The sequence below is a fragment of the Protomyctophum bolini genome (assembly GCF_963924005.1).
Source record: "Protomyctophum bolini genome assembly, contig: SCAFFOLD_709, whole genome shotgun sequence".
Taxonomy (NCBI): Eukaryota; Metazoa; Chordata; class Actinopteri; order Myctophiformes; family Myctophidae; genus Protomyctophum; species Protomyctophum bolini.
The window spans coordinates 1-16,160 of NW_027666033.1; the positions used below are offsets into that span (position 1 = coordinate 1).

The following is a 16,160-nucleotide window of genomic DNA, read 5'->3' on the forward strand; positions in this document are numbered from 1 at the left end:
GGATTCAGCGTAAGAAAGTGAGTCTAGAGAGGTACCTTTTAAAAAAATTAGCAGATCTACAAGCTCATAGTGCGAGTGGCGCGCTACGAGCTTGTAGGTCTGCTATTTTTGAAAAAACACACACACACACACACACACACACACACACACACACACAGACAGACAGACAGACAGACAGACAGACAGACAGACAGACAGACAGACAGACAGACAGACAGACAGACAGACAGACAGACAGACAGACAGACAGACAGACGCATGCGCATATAGTAGGCTATTCTTTATTCAATTGTATGCATTGCAATTATTTGAAAACAAGACTTTTCAGAAAACCGTATATTCATATTTGATGGTGTGCATGGTAAATAATTGGATGGCCAAAACAAATTTATGTTTTATGTTTTACTTTTGGCTGTCTGCTAATCACAAGGTCATTTTCTGCCTCTAGCACTTTGAGATTTGTTTCAAATGTAAAGTGCGTTATAAATAAAATGTATTATTATTATTATTGTTATTATTATTATAAAATATCTCATATTGCTTTCTCTAGCCCCCCCCTCTCTGTGTCTGTGTAACCCGGTTGGGTATATAATATTTTTTGGTTTCATGTTTTCTGTTTAAAAACGTTTTTGTAACTTCATAACTAATTATTTAGGAGTTTGTTTTGTTTTGTTTTAAAAGAAAGGTGTATCTGATATTTCTATAGCAGCACTCATGGGGTTAACATTCTGTATGGGACCTGGGGTTAGGGAGTGTGTTGCTGACGGACGGCAGGAAGTGAAACACCAGAGCCAAGAGGATGATGTTGTTGCTTCAGAGGAGGGTGAGTGAGCAAAGCAGTAATTCAGATAAACTGTGTTTTATATTATACGTTTGCAGTGCACAAACCTGCATGCAGAGAGTTTACACAACAATCGGAGAGGACAATCACCATGTTTGGAGAAGCAACTGAATGTCTCCAGGGAATTCAGTGACACTGACTGTCTGCTTTCTGTTGACATGCTAACGCTAATGCTAACGCTAGCTCAGTGAGGTTAGTGCCTGCTCATTGCACGTGGACAGACGTTTTCTAGACTTAGTTTAACTTCCACACAGTTGGTCTGTTGATGTGTTAGTCTGTTGTTTTCCACTGGAAGACACAAAGAGGACATTCCAGTTGGAGCAACCAGAGCTTCACTCAACGTGGGATGAGAGGAGACACTTGCTATGCTGCTGTATCTACAGCTGTGAGGGACTGAGTTTGGACCTACAGAAACATCATCTTTTATTTTTGGATCACCGAGGAGCCAAGGAGCCATTGTTGGTTTGAGGCCACAACGCACACAAGCAACTACTACCAGGCCTGCAACTTAAAGGTTTTTTGGGGAACTTTGGGGGTGTCCTTAAGTGACTCAGGGTAATTTAAAGGGTTTTTCCATTTCATTAATATATCTTTGAGAAGGTATTTCTTTATTTACTGGTATTCCTGAAAGAAGAGGGGTATGTTCTATTAAGGTTTTGAACCTATAGTGTTACAGAGCACTTTATTTGTTTACGTTTTGTATGTTGTTGTCTATTTACTATTTTTGCACAGTCATTGCACAGAATTAACTAACTGAGAACTATTTTTCTAAGTACTGACTTGTGTGACTTCATTTGATTGCCTTTTTCTGTTTAGAATAGAGGGTCCATTTGGTTACAAGTAAGCACTAAGGTAAAACTGAAGTTTAAAAAGGCTTATTACTATATGCTTTGGGTTAAAACTGCATAAAAAGGTCATTTCATGATAGTGTGGTTTTAAAAAACAGCTTGAGCATTTATTAGTTAATAAGGGAACCCAAGTTTATATTTAAAAGATTAAAACTGCTAGGTACTTTTAATGTAAAAGAACCAATACATACAATACAAAAATAGCAGACCTACAAGCTCGTATCGCGCCACTCGGTGGCGCGATATGAGCTTGTAGATCTGCTATTTTTCAATAGCTAAAGCATAACATGATGCCAACACCAAAATGTGGGACGAAGAAAGTGTGTAGGTAAGAGTCTAATTAATACCTTTGAGTTTATTTCTATCTTACATAGTATTTAGACATCATCAGTCGCTACAGCACATCCAGTGGAGGACCACCCAATCAGTTGGTGATTACTGTTAACCTGTGTTCACCTTCTGTCCTTCCTCATCGGGTTCATCAGACCAGTGTGTGTCCGGCGGAAACCTCGTATGAATCTGATCTCAGGTCAGAATGGGTTAACCCATTCTGAACGGGAACCCATTTTGGTGTTGGCATCATGTTATGCTTTAGCTATTTAAAAATAGCAGATCTACAAGCTCATAGCGCGCCACCGAGTGGCGCGCTACGAGCTTGTAGGTCTGCTATTTTTGAAAAATCAAAGAGCAACTGACATTTCTAGAATCTGATCTCAGGTCAGAATGGGTTAACCATCTTCTGAACGGGAACCCATTTTGGTGTTGGCATCATGTTATGCTTTAGCTATTGAAAACGCACCCATTTTGGTGTTGGCATCATGTCGTGCTTTAGCTATTGAAAACGCACCCATTTTGGTGTTGGCATCATGTTATGCTTTAGCTATTGAAAACGCACCCCATTTTGGTGTTGGCATCATGTTATGCTTTAGCTATTGAAAACGCACCCATTTTGGTGTTGGCATCATGTCGTGCTTTAGCTATTGAAAACGCACCCATTTTGGTGTTGGCATCATGTTATGCTTTAGCTATTGAAAACGCACCCATTTTGGTGTTGGCATCATGTTATGCTTTAGCTATTGAAAAATAGCAGATCTACAAGCTCATATCGCGCCACCGAGTGGCGCGATACGAGCTTGTAGGTCTGCTATTTTTGAAAAATCAAAGAGCAACTGACATTTCTAGAATCTGATCTCAGGTCAGAATGGGTTCATCAGGACCAGTGTGTGTCCGGCGGAAACCTCGTATGAATCTGATCTCAGGTCAGAATGGGTTAACCCATTCTGAACGGGAACCCATTTTGGTGTTAGCATCATGTTATGCTTTAGCTATTTAAAAATAGCAGATCTACAAGGTCATAGCGCGCCACCGAGTGGCGCGATACGATCTTGTAGGTCTGCTATTTTTGAAAAATCAAAGAGCAACTGACATTTCTAGAATCTGATCTCAGGTCAGAATGGGTTAACCATCTTCTGAACGGGAACCCATTTTGGTGTTGGCATCATGTTATGCTTTAGCTATTGAAAACGCACCCATTTTGGTGTTGGCATCATGTCGTGCTTTAGCTATTGAAAACGCACCCATTTTGGTGTTGGCATCATGTTATGCTTTAGCTATTGAAAACGCACCCATTTTGGTGTTGGCATCATGTTATGCTTTAGCTATTGAAAACGCACCCATTTTGGTGTTGGCATCATGTCGTGCTTTAGCTATTGAAAACGCACCCATTTTGGTGTTGGCATCATGTTATGCTTTAGCTATTGAAAACGCACCCATTTTGGTGTTGGCATCATGTCGTGCTTTAGCTATTGAAAACGCACCCATTTTGGTGTTGGCATCATGTCGTGCTTTAGCTATTGAAAACGCACCCATTTTGGTGTTGGCATCATGTTATGCTTTAGCTATTGAAAACGCACCCATTTTGGTGTTGGCATCATGTTATGCTTTAGCTATTGAAAAATAGCAGATCTACAAGCTCATATCGCGCCACCGAGTGGCGCGATACGAGCTTGTAGGTCTGCTATTTTTGAAAAATCAAAGAGCAACTGACATTTCTAGAATCTGATCTCAGGTCAGAATGGGTTCATCAGGACCAGTGTGTGTCCGGCGGAAACCTCGTATGAATCTGATCTCAGGTCAGAATGGGTTAACCCATTCTGAACGGGAACCCATTTTGGTGTTAGCATCATGTTATGCTTTAGCTATTTAAAAATAGCAGATCTACAAGGTCATAGCGCGCCACCGAGTGGCGCGATACGATCTTGTAGGTCTGCTATTTTTGAAAAATCAAAGAGCAACTGACATTTCTAGAATCTGATCTCAGGTCAGAATGGGTTAACCATCTTCTGAACGGGAACCCATTTTGGTGTTGGCATCATGTTATGCTTTAGCTATTGAAAACGCACCCATTTTGGTGTTGGCATCATGTCGTGCTTTAGCTATTGAAAACGCACCCATTTTGGTGTTGGCATCATGTTATGCTTTAGCTATTGAAAACGCACCCATTTTGGTGTTGGCATCATGTTATGCTTTAGCTATTGAAAACGCACCCATTTTGGTGTTGGCATCATGTCGTGCTTTAGCTATTGAAAACGCACCCATTTTGGTGTTGGCATCATGTTATGCTTTAGCTATTGAAAACGCACCCATTTTGGTGTTGGCATCATGTCGTGCTTTAGCTATTGAAAACGCACCCATTTTGGTGTTGGCATCATGTCGTGCTTTAGCTATTGAAAACGCACCCATTTTGGTGTTGGCATCATGTTATGCTTTAGCTATTGAAAACGCACCCATTTTGGTGTTGGCATCATGTTATGCTTTAGCTATTGAAAAATAGCAGATCTACAAGCTCATATCGCGCCACCGAGTGGCGCGATACGAGCTTGTAGGTCTGCTATTTTTGAAAAATCAAAGAGCAACTGACATTTCTAGAATCTGATCTCAGGTCAGAATGGGTTCATCAGGACCAGTGTGTGTCCGGCGGAAACCTCGTATGAATCTGATCTCAGGTCAGAATGGGTTAACCCATTCTGAACGGGAACCCATTTTGGTGTTAGCATCATGTTATGCTTTAGCTATTTAAAAATAGCAGATCTACAAGGTCATAGCGCGCCACCGAGTGGCGCGATACGATCTTGTAGGTCTGCTATTTTTGAAAAATCAAAGAGCAACTGACATTTCTAGAATCTGATCTCAGGTCAGAATGGGTTAACCATCTTCTGAACGGGAACCCATTTTGGTGTTGGCATCATGTTATGCTTTAGCTATTGAAAACGCACCCATTTTGGTGTTGGCATCATGTCGTGCTTTAGCTATTGAAAACGCACCCATTTTGGTGTTGGCATCATGTTATGCTTTAGCTATTGAAAACGCACCCATTTTGGTGTTGGCATCATGTTATGCTTTAGCTATTGAAAAATAGCAGATCTACAAGCTCATATCGCGCCACCGAGTGGCGCGATACGAGCTTGTAGGTCTGCTATTTTTGAAAAATCAAAGAGCAACTGACATTTCTAGAATCTGATCTCAGGTCAGAATGGGTTCATCAGGACCAGTGTGTGTCCGGCGGAAACCTCGTATGAATCTGATCTCAGGTCAGAATGGGTTAACCCATTCTGAACGGGAACCCATTTTGGTGTTAGCATCATGTTATGCTTTAGCTATTTAAAAATAGCAGATCTACAAGGTCATAGCGCGCCACCGAGTGGCGCGATACGATCTTGTAGGTCTGCTATTTTTGAAAAATCAAAGAGCAACTGACATTTCTAGAATCTGATCTCAGGTCAGAATGGGTTAACCATCTTCTGAACGGGAACCCATTTTGGTGTTGGCATCATGTTATGCTTTAGCTATTGAAAACGCACCCATTTTGGTGTTGGCATCATGTTATGCTTTAGCTATTGAAAACGCACCCATTTTGGTGTTGGCATCATGTCGTGCTTTAGCTATTGAAAACGCACCCATTTTGGTGTTGGCATCATGTCGTGCTTTAGCTATTGAAAACGCACCCATTTTGGTGTCAGCATCATGTTATGCTTTAGCTATTGAAAACGCACCCATTTTGGTGTTGGCATCATGTTATGCTTTAGCTATTGAAAAATAGCAGATCTACAAGCTCATATCGCGCCACCGAGTGGCGCGATACGAGCTTGTAGGTCTGCTATTTTTGAAAAATCAAAGAGCAACTGACATTTCTAGAATCTGATCTCAGGTCAGAATGGGTTCATCAGGACCAGTGTGTGTCCGGCGGAAACCTCGTATGAATCTGATCTCAGGTCAGAATGGGTTAAAGGAGAGAACTTTTTACATCCTCACATAGGTAAAGAAATTAAAGTAAAAGGCAGAATCACCTGTAGAAACACTGACGAAGGCCTGCGCACCGAAACGTGGTCTGACTGCTGCTGCGGATCCTCTATTTATTAAATAAGACTCTTACTACAGCTGAGAATGCAGATTTTATTCTCTTTCTATATCAGAATATCCCCCATATATGGCTCGATCGCTGTTTTGCCAGTGGACAACCAGTCCTAAAGATCGGATTTGAGAACAAAATTGGATTTGGCTTGCAGTCCAAACAAAGCCTAAGTTAAAGTGTTCACTAACTGCGTTTCAGGCGTGGCTGGTTCCCGTTCTCCTACACGCGAGTGGTCCCAGAGAGCGACAACGAGAAGCTCCGAGTGAAGTAAGTTTCAGGACATGCTGCTCGGTGCAGTCTTCATAGTGAAGTAAGTTTCAGGACATGCTGCTCGGTGCAGTCTTCATAGTGAAGTAAGTTCCAGGACATGCTGCTCGGTGCAGTCTTCATAGTGAAGTAAGTTTCAGGACATGCTGCTCGGTGCAGTCTTCATAGTGAAGTAAGTTTCAGGACATGCTGCTCGGTGCAGTCTTCATAGTGAAGTAAGTTCCAGGACATGCTGCTCGGTGCAGTCTTCATAGTGAAGTAAGTTTCAGGACATGCTGCTCGGTGCAGTCTTCATAGTGAAGTAAGTTTCAGGACATGCTGCTCGGTGCAGTCTTCATAGTGAAGTAAGTTTCAAGGACATGCTCTGTGCAGTCTTCATAGTGAAGTAAGTTTCAGGACATGCTGCTCGGTGCAGTCTTCATAGTTAATGATCAAGTAAGGAACTTGTAGCCTGGGTCATCAGTTAATCATACTCTCAGTGTTCTATCCTGTCACAAGGACATTTGCTTTGGACTCTTTCAATAGGCTCTGTGCAGAACTGGAGTCCCAGGGTTTCAGAAGGTAGCGTACCTGGTCCGTTTCCTGTTCCAGTTTGTTTTGATTGGCTCAGCAGACGATTTGAACCGGACACACAAATGACACCTTGTGTTTCCAGTACAAATGTACTGCAGAGCCGATCAAACGAAACTACGGGGAAATTAACCGGAACAGGAAATGGCTTGCCACCTTGGTCCAAAACCCTGGACTACAGTTTTATTAGGCTGCACTGCTGGCCACACCTGGCCATGGCCCAATCGTGACAATAACATTAGCAGTTTAACCATTTACACCTGAGGAAAAACTACAACATGACTAGGATGTGGCCAGGTGAAGTCAACTGTGCAACCTAGTTGAAAGTTTCAACCTGCAGTGCAACACTATTTATCTGCATTACATGACATTACATGACACACAGTGTGTGCGTTAGTAGTGTGTAGTTACTATTTTAACACTTAAAGCCAAGGTATATTCAGTATTTTCACTTAATTCAAATATCACTTATTTTTGTTTTGTTGTGATAATTCTCTCTACTATAGAGTGTGCTGAGTCTACTGACCATATAAGGAGTTCCTCCCTGTCCCCAGTTAACCCCTGGGGTAAACCCCCCCCCCATAGGTTTCGTTTTTGGGTTAGTTGTATTGGATTGTAATGTGCACGTGTCTTCACCCCTTCCAGTCTGCACCATGGGAAAAGCAGCAGCACAGGGAACCTTCTGGAGAGTGACATGTCCCTGCCCATGCCCGACTACGGCCTGACGGCCCGTCTGCTGGCACAGAGCCTGGCACAGACTCGCCCACGCCCCTACAGCATGGCAGGCTTTGCCGCACAGGTGGGGAGTCAGTGTTAATAGGTCATGTTTCACTTGAGCCTCCTTTGACTGGATTAATTTGATCGGTTTAATTGAAAAAACTCACCTTGTTCACTGTGCATAATCATTTCAACACAGAGGTAATGGGTCAAGTGTTCTTCATTTTTACCTGAAGGTGGATTTGTTTTGCAGAAAGGAAATAAGGCAATCCAATTAAAAACAAGACATCACAATCATATAGAGTTCAGACATTAAAACCCTAGCCTGACAGGGAGGCTGATTCTGGCTGGTTATTTAAGGATCTGCTTCCACCTGCTGGTCAGATCCTAGGATGGCAGTCTCCTTCTTGCAGAATGGTGTTTGTAAAGGCTTGAGCCGAGATTAAAAATGTGTCTCTTGATTGTTTCAGCCTGCCCTCGAGGATTACGACAGTCGCTTCGCCACAAGGTAAGACCTTATTCTACCTACCCTGCCGTCTGAGTAGAGTCCAGTAAGATGTCTCTAGATGTCTGTAGTTGGTCAAGTGAGGTAGACGGAGATGGATCGATCTCTTTTAGCAGGCAACATGGGATCATACGTGTCATTTTATCCGATCAATTAAAATGCTTCAACATGCTGGAGGGACTGCTACATAGCTGCCGGAGCATTGTGTGCACTCTGCACTGAGGCAAGAGACATTAGAGTTTCAAATCAATTGGTACCATTTTTAATTGTTACTTTACAAAATGTATCGTATCAAAATTCTGCAATATTCTGTGTGTATTGTCTCTGTCCTTTCCTCTTTGCTCTGGCTTGCTTTGCTTTTTTTTTAAGTAGGTCTTTAAACAATACTATTATATTATATTATATTATATTATATTATATTATATTATATTATATTATATTATATTATATTATATTATATATTATATTGCTGGCCAGTGTGCCATAATGTAGGGTTAATTTAAGTCGGGGGTTATTCTGCTTCTATCTATGTTTAATGAGGGAATCACTTTTCTTGTATATCTATGTTTGAGTGTGTTTGTGCACGGATGTGTGAGTGCGTGCGTGTCTGAAATTACATACAAGTGTGTGTATATGTGCACACGTGGTGTTGGTTGGTTGGATTTCATGTTTGTGACAGCAGACATCATGCTGACATCATTGTGATCATCACTGTTTGTGAGCCTGGGGCTTTTCGTCTCCAGCGCCAAGTCGTGTCACATAATTCTGTCTTCTGAATGTTGTTTTCTGGGTCGGCACAGTCCCTACGGGGGTGTATTCACCCCTCCCAGGGATGGAACACTACACACACCCACCTCCTGCCATGGAGATGACTTCCATTACTTCATCGATACCCAAACAGTTTTGTTTCTGTTTTGGGGCCATGGCACATATTATCGATGAGGTAAACATGAAGTTCCATTTTCCAGATGGCGGCAGGTGCGTTTGTTTGGTGTCGGCAGCTGTGGGTGGGAAGAAGTAGATTTCTTTGCTCCTCCTACAATGTCTACCTCCAAACTAAGGCTTGCCACCCCCTGTCCAACCCCCCTCGCACGCACGCACGCTCACTCACTCGCACACTTGCACACTCACACACACACATGCACACACCACCGCTTCCTGCCTGTCTTGTCTCTCTCCATTTCTCTCTGAGTGTGTCCGACCTGGCAAGCTTCCTTCTCTCTTTGTTCCACAGTGACAGTGGTGATGGCAAATTGATTTCGACTGTGTGAGAACAGACATACAGACAGACACAGACAGCTTCCGGATAGCACAGGGGCCTCCCCATCCCCCCAACCCCACCCCACCCCATCCCAGTCCCCCTTGTCTCCCCCGTCCCCCTCTTTCCCTCCTGTTAGCCTCCCCTACTGATCCTTTTTTCCTCTCCAAACCTCTTCCCCCGCCTCTGCAAAACACAGCCGCCTCCTCCAATGGAAGCGGTCCAGTTTCATCCCTTCCTTTCTGTCCTCTCTTCTCCTCTCCCGGGTCCCTCCTTACCTCTCCTTTCCTCCCTCCCTCCCTCCCTCCCTCCCTCCCTCCCTCCCTCCCTCCCTCCCTCCCTCCCCTTCCTTCCTTCCCCCCGCCGTCCCTCTGGGGTGCTGCCGCCGGTGGTGATGTCGGTGTGGACAGTAGCGGTTGGTGGGTGGAGGATTGCGCTGAGAGGGAGAGTCAAAACGGGGCCTACCTGGTCGGCGCACAGCGATACGGACTCTGAGCGCTCTGTGATCTCTGATCCCAGTCCGACCCCTCCTCCCCCCACGGACTAAATCTCTCAAGAGACTGCCTTTGCTACTGCTTTGTGCTTCATGCATCGTACATGCTGGTGTCATTTTGTCAGACTATAAAAAGACATTTTCATGTACTGTACAAAAGTGCCCAAAATACTTAAAATGTCTTTGTGATGAAGCCACTGGGCGGAATGGCCTTTGTAAGCACATGTGGACGGAACATTGAACCCCATCCTCCCCCGTTCCCCTTCCCGCTCCCACGCTCAAAAGCTTTGTTGGCAGCAGGTTTACTACTGTATGTTCTGAGAGAGTGCTTCCTTGTGTCAATGCTTAACCCGATGTTCTGTCTAGAGTGTGTGTGTGTGTGTGTGTGTGTGTGTGTGTAGCCTGGGTTCCAGCCTGATTCGCTGCGTTCAGCGGATCTGACATTTACAGACCCGTGGAACACAGCGAACCAGGCTTGTGTGTGTGTGTGTGTGTGTGTGTGTGTGTGTGTGTGTGTGTGTGTGTGTGCATATGTGTCATATTTGCCTTACTTCGCTACCTTTTTCTATACAACTTGTAGTTATGTGAACCTGAAGTGAAATTGACATCACATTGATTTTGAAGGAATATATATATATATATACATAATGTTTTGGGGGTTATTCAGACCATGAAGCCGCATTGCATTTGATATAATCATCTCAGAATAAAATCTAAATACTGTACATGCACATTGCTATTGGTAAAAATGAAATGAAAAGTGTTCCACGTTCTTTTACCCTACCAGGGGAAACAAAAAAGATTTTCACCGTTCCTAGATCTAAGCAGAGAGTGGTTGACCACTTGAACCCTGGCGTCCCTATACTGGGGCAAACATAACAGACCTACTGTACTGTACAAGCAACGCTTTGTGAGCTTGTAGATCGGCTATTTTGTGCAAAGATATTTAGTGAAAAGGGTATAGGGTAAACACCAGGTTGGCTAGTACTGTAGTGTATTCTGGGATTCCGGTCAACCAAGTATTATAGGGGTTAACGTAAATGATGCCACACTGCAAAAAAAAACGTATTTGTTCGTTGTGTCATTATTCAAAATGTCGGCCCTTTTTCAAAGTCAGGGCGATCAATCTTGTTGACTGAGTATTCTCAATAACAGCTGTGAATTAGTTCAGGTTTCAAGGAGCTCTCAATGTTTATTATGATTGTATAACGTTACACTGAGTGGCTATGTGGTTTTTGGTCTTTTTTGGGGGGTGGGGGGAAAATTACTTGTTATTGTCCTTGTTGAAACAAAACAATTACAGAAACAATGAGTTATTAGTTGCAAAGTGTTTTATCTTATGCATGCTATGGAGGGACTTCAGAAATGTGATACAAAAAATTGACCCTGAATGTATATGGTGACTTTTTACAAAGGTATTACAAATAAAAACATATATCTATATATTAATAAACGGTTTGGTCTGATGAGAAATCTGTTCTGTTTTGGTAATATGAATTTTCTTTCCCAGTTATTTAATCTGTTCTGTTTTGGTAATATGAATTTTCTTTCCCAGTTATTTAATTTAGATTCCCCCCACCCCTCCCCCTTTTAAAATTTTCATTTTGTTATAAATTATTTTTGGTAACTCATTGTGAGCTGCATTGTGAGCATGCACGTCATTTATGTGCTCGTGTGACTGCTTGTATCAGACCTGTCGCACCCACCTGATTCCTGCTCACATACAGTTTGGCTCATTTGGTGACTGTAAACGTTGTGTATGAGAGTGTGTGTGTGTGTGTGGGTGTCTGTGTGGTTGTTTTTGTGTACCTTATTGTGAGAGCACTGTGCACATGATTGCTGCCCTTTGCCTGCCTGCTTATTTACTTCGTTTTGGTTGTTCATGCGTATGATCCTGGGTTGTGTTTAGCTCCTGTTTTATCTATTTTCGGCATACGTTATCTGTGTATAGAGCAATGATGCCTGTGTGGACAGAGTAATTCACCTCCTCTAGTGAATGAAATGCATTTAGCCTGCCTCTCTCTTCATTATATTGGTTTCTGTGAATGTCCAGTACTGAAATGTGCTGCACGGATGGAAAGGACCACATCGTCGTCGTTCAGTAGAAACCTTGTTTGTCCCAAATTGATACTTTTGATACCCGATGGTGTTCCGATGTAGTTATTATTTATTCACAAGCTCTTTTGCATTGGTTCAATGTAAAACTGGAAAAAAAACCCTGAAAAAATATATGTCTACAAGCTCTACGTTAAATCGAAATGTGTGTTAAGCCTTGGCTATTTTTGCTACTTTTATGTGACACTGCATGTAGGAACACGAAGTAGGTTTCAACAAAAAAACAAATATGGAGATGCAAGGTGTCTGCCTGACAGCAACGATACATGGCATGATGAGCATGAGTGTACAGCTGTTTTCCATCTCCCATTTCAGTCACAGTCAACAATTATAGGTTTCATGACATTAATTTTCATTGTATTTATATTTTTTATTTTAGGGTTTATGACCTCATTTACACCCACACAACTTGAACTTTGAACATTCCATGGATCTTCTGTGGTCTGGGGTTTTCTCTGTGTGTTCTGAAGCCTTTTGAGTTGCAATAAAAACGGGCAAAATCCCTCATCTGCTGGAAAATTTTTATGTCTTATATGGGATTTGTGGATTCTTGCCTCACAGTCCACAGGCAAATCAGAGCACTTGTTTGAGCCAGAAAAACCCAGACCACAGAAAATCTACTAAATGTTAAAAGTTCAGGTTTTTGGGTGCAATTGAGCCCAGAAAAAAAAAAAAAAGAGAAGACATTACAAAACCTTTTTTTATGTCACGATTCGGAACACCCATTTTCAACCTAATCTTCATATAATTGGTCCTCAATAATGCTGTAATAATAATAATAATAATAATTTCTGTCCACTTCCTCTGCATTGATGCTACAACAATGGCTTCTAATTCACTGTGTTGACTTTCCAGTAAGAGAAAGGCTGTACTAGTTTCCAATAGCTTGGAATCTCCATCGATGATGTCTTTGGAATAAGGTTTCTGAAATGTCCAGCACAGCCCACCTCTTGAGACACCACGAGTAGACACAAAGAGCGCCATCTTATAATGAGCATCAGTGAGGAGCAATTACATGACGACGAGGGTGAAAATGGGTTATGGCTTTAACTTACAGTATTCTCATCTTACGCCAGCCTAACCAGCAATGCCTTTAAGAACTGTGACCCATGCATGATCTTAACTGAGAGATGAGCCATTCAAACCCAAGGGTTCTCTTTACCTTCCAGTTTGGGTCCAGAATTGTCCCGGTTCTGAGGGAACAGGACCTCCGTAAGTCACCAGCCTCCATCGCCATTCAGCCAACCAATCACTCTTATTATCTATTTCTCTCTCTCTCTCTCTCTCTCTCTCTCTCTCCTGGTTCTTTGTGCCGTCATTGGCTGTCTGGCTTCAGAAGTGTGCTGGGTATCACGTATCTTTTCTATCCTTTGGCCTCCCAGAGGTCCTAGGCTGTAAAAGATTAATGTTAAATGTATAACGGCATCATTCAGAGAAGACACTACTAACCCTGCATGCATGCCTGTTCATAATTCCCCCCTCTGACAGTTAACAATAAATTGCGTCAAAGAGTTTTGTCACTGCATGCCTGCTAAAACTCTTAAACCGTTGCTAAACGATCTGAACCTGGAAAACATAACTCTGGGAAGGCAGACTTCTCTGGGCGGGGTGGTGTAATGTTTGTACTTTGTACACGATGCGTTTTGTTTCAAGCTAACTTTCACTGCTTCCCCTCCTCTCCCCCACAGTGACCCTCGCTCCCTGGATGTCTACCTTCGCCCCACCTTCACCGAAGACAGACCCGAACCCATCTTCTACTAGCAGCCTACTGTCCTACGAATCTATAAGTGATTTAAAATGGCTGCCATTGACTTGTTGTGGGTTGTTTATTGTGAATATTGTCCCCACAACTCATGTGTGGGAATCAAAACACTTTTTTTTCTTCTGTTAAATATTCAGCTTGTGCTGTGATAATTCCACAGCACGTCTACAGTACATTATAATCATCATGGTGTTTTGCAAAATACTGTACAGTGCTTTGGGTAGACATAGGATGTCTCTTGCCTAGATGTAAGAACAGGCCACCCACTAGTTTTCTGATTTATTCACTCCAGTGGACAAGGCTTCGCTAATATTTTTCCTGGCAACTGGTGTCATCATAGACTGCTTGTTACAGTACCTGTGTCATTTACAGATTTAATTATAATTTTTGCAGTTAAACAGATGTATATTTATCTTCTATCTCTATTCCTTTTTTTGACACTGTACGTTAAATGTCATGAAGATTACAGGACTTGAAATGACAAAATGATAGCACAGAATGTCTTCATGAAATGTTTGAAACTGAAAAAAGCATTCAAGAATATAATTATCTCTGCCAAGTTGTGGTACCTCAGGAGATTGGAACTCAATCTCTAATGCTAACCAACAGCTATACTTTTATTAAGTAGGTTACTATCCACTATGTTACTAGTTGTTATACAGTAAGACAGGTTTATGATAGGGGGACTGTGCCTTCTTTTCTTTTTAATAAGGCTTTACGCAGCCTCAAGCTGCTAATAGTTCCATTCCTGTTATCAGCAATGAATGATTCCCCCCCCCCCCTCTCTCCAGTACATAATGTATGTATGTCCCGAAGATAAATAAACAATTTGTATTGACTAAATTAAACCAAAACACCATAACATTTCTGCTCAAATAAGATCGATCACAAAGAAAACTGCTAAGAGCCCTGCGTGCCCTGAAATGCCTGTAAATAATGAGTCATTTTATATCGAAATGTAGCTTTGAGGGAGTGGCGCTGTATAGTAGCCTAGCTAACTAAATAGGATGTTGCATCATTCATTCTCAGTATTACACAGTCAGCTGGGCTTAACCAAGTTTGCTTTAGAAGAGCTTAAATGAGTGACATTTAGCTACTCTATTGTATGGGTACGAGATGATGTTGAAATCTTTAGTGAGGGGGCAAAATAAGAATGAATATCGGTGAACAGATTGCCATTGCAGTCTGAACACAGGATGGAGATGTCCACCTCCAGGAAGGTCACAGGGGGCCAGCAGAGTAGAACAATAATGTGGAGCCAAGACATTTTTGGGGGCTTTTCCTGCCTTTATTGATAGGTACAATAGACTGACAGGAAATGGGGAGAGAGAGAGATACTGTAGGGAGTGACATGCCGCAAAGGTCGTCAGGTGGCATTCGTAGCCTAGGTTCCTGGACGGCTACGCTAGCCGTCTGGGCCATGTGGGGCCAAGTTGTCTTGAGCTTCATCCTCAGGTTAAATGTAGCCAAGGCAAGCCCACATAACTTGCAATTCAAGAAGCTCCACTTTTCTTTTATGCTCTTTGTTGCGTGTTGCTGTGCATCTCCACTCATTAGCTGAACGGTTAATTATGCAGCTACTTGGTGTGTTAACGGGATCAGGGTTCGCACCCGGGACCGGGCTGACCACTTTGAAGGCTTTGCGCTGTGTAGATGGTGAAGGACGGTCCCCCTCGTTTGATATTTCACTATCAATCATAGATAATGCCGGATTCATGCTCTATCGTACGGTGGTATTGCGTGCCGGAACTAACCGATCTAGAGACTCACAATACATTCTGTGATGCGCTGCGCTGTGTGAGCTTGTAGGTTGCCTATTTTCAGCGCACAACACTAGGCTATATGACGAGTGTGATTCCAATTCAATTCAAAGGAGCTTTATTGGCATGAGAAAACATACGTTTACATTATTGCCAAAGCACGTGTCAAAATATAACAAAACTATGCCTACCAACGTATTTAATGAGCTGATTAAGCGTTTACTACAGTATATAGGTTCCTTGCTCAGAAAGTTTCAAATGCATTTTTTACTGTTTTATATTTTCTCACTCTGTCCAGTTATCACCTTTTGTCCCCGTTTGTATAACTGTGCTGTACATAAAGTGTGTATCAGTGACTTTGGTGCAAAATAAACTAAAGAGATAACATTAATTCTTCCCATGTGTCTTGTTGTATACCTGGGTGAATTTGGTGCCTTTTTCAGCCTAGTAGCTTACTCGTTAATTATCTGGAGTAGGGCATGTTCAACTGAAAAACTAGCTCAGATCATTATAGCCTAATAAGTTTTACTGAAATGATCACCCATTAAGTAGGACAAATGCCCACCCCGTTTTACAGGACATGGACATATCTATCGACATTACTATCTATTAA

The 16,160-nt window shown here is 42.3% G+C and overlaps 1 long non-coding RNA gene across 1 annotated transcript; it reads left to right on the forward strand.

The window, feature by feature from the left end:
• The first annotated feature begins 803 nt into the window (after positions 1-803).
• LOC308312092 lies at positions 804-15,924 on the forward strand. Its single transcript, XR_013963726.1, has 6 exons — positions 804-1,355; positions 6,299-6,367; positions 7,583-7,736; positions 8,125-8,162; positions 13,195-13,237; positions 13,714-15,924. It is a non-coding gene; the product is annotated as an uncharacterized lncRNA (long non-coding RNA).
• The last annotated feature ends 236 nt before the right edge of the window (positions 15,925-16,160 follow it).